At 41.0% G+C, this 1,281-nt stretch overlaps 1 protein-coding gene across 1 annotated transcript in view; it reads right to left on the bottom strand.

The window, feature by feature from the left end:
• efna3b (ephrin-A3b) overlaps window positions 1-1,281 on the bottom strand; it is a 78,197-nt gene that overhangs the window by 9,686 nt on the left and 67,230 nt on the right. The gene's annotated exons all lie outside the window — the stretch shown is intronic.

The following is a 1,281-nucleotide window of genomic DNA, read 5'->3' as shown; positions in this document are numbered from 1 at the left end:
TGGAGTGAAAAGGGATGAAGGCCCAGGGAGGAGAGGTTAATATTTCAGGGATGGCTCAGTTAAAATGACCAGAAAGGCAAGGGATCAAAGTGCGTGAGCATGTGTGTGTGTGTGTGTGTGTGTGTGTGTGTGTGTGTGTGTGTGTGTGTGTGTGTGTGTCAGAGCCAATGAGAGAGGTTAAGACTACTTATACATAGCAACCCACTGGCCACACATAGAAGTTATAAATTGATTCTGACAAGGGGTGAGGATGATGGTTGGGGCAGAGAGAGAGAAAGAGAAAGAGAGAATGGTGGGGGAAGGACAGAGTGGAAAAAAAGAGGAGGGAAAAACAACGACAGGGGTTCTATGTGGAAACACTGCAGGGAAAATTCAGCAGCCGTATTCATAATACCATAACTGTTTTAGACAGTGTGTGAATGTGTATGTGTGTGTGTGTGAGTGTGTGTGTGTGTGTGTGTGTGTGTGTGTGTGTGTGTGTGTGTGTGTGTGTGTGTGTGTGTGTGTGTGTGTGTGTGTGGACTGAAAAATAATAAACCTGAACCCCCCCTCCCCCAAAAGAGAAAAAAAAGCTGAGGGATTACAATCGCGATTTAAAAACTGGGTCCACTTCAGTACGTCACCAGCAGATGTCCCCAGCAAAGCATAAAAATGTGTAAGCGTGTGTGCATGCAACTTCTATCCAGGTGTGAGGATCCTTACCCAACAACTTTGATGTCCCCAGCAAAGCATAAAAATGTGTAAGCGTGTGTGCATGCAACTTCTATCCAGGTGTGAGGATCCTTACCCAACAACTTTGAAGGAGGCGTGCATTTTTTTTGTTTCACGTTTGAAAAAGACTATCACGTGTTTTAATTATGGAGTGTGGAGTCAACATTTTCGATCGGCAAATATGTTTAAACGTATTTACATGGTACTTGAATGCGCAAGTCAATCAGGCAAAAAAAATAATAAAAAATGCATCAGACACATAATAATAAAACCAGAAAAATTACGAATAAAAACATATGGTGACTTACTTAACTTTGGAACATGTTGGTATAATGTGGGCCAAATGGTAAAAAAAAAAATATATATAATTTTTTATTATTATTATTATTTTTTTTTACTTGTGCAAGTCAATATCCGTGGCATGATGGGGAACAAATCTGATGCTTTTAGCATTTAGCTTACAACACATGTGTCAAAGTCTTGCAAATACGTTTAAATCCGGCCCGCGAGAATGTTTTCAGTGGCCCCTGGGATGATATTGATTTATTATTAGAACCGGCCCGCGGACTG

This window comes from Hippocampus comes, unplaced genomic scaffold, assembly GCF_001891065.2.
Source record: "Hippocampus comes isolate QL1 unplaced genomic scaffold, H_comes_QL1_v1.1 scaffold315, whole genome shotgun sequence".
NCBI classification, from domain to species: Eukaryota; Metazoa; Chordata; class Actinopteri; order Syngnathiformes; family Syngnathidae; genus Hippocampus; species Hippocampus comes.
This window is presented reverse-complemented; position numbering and strand designations above follow the sequence as displayed.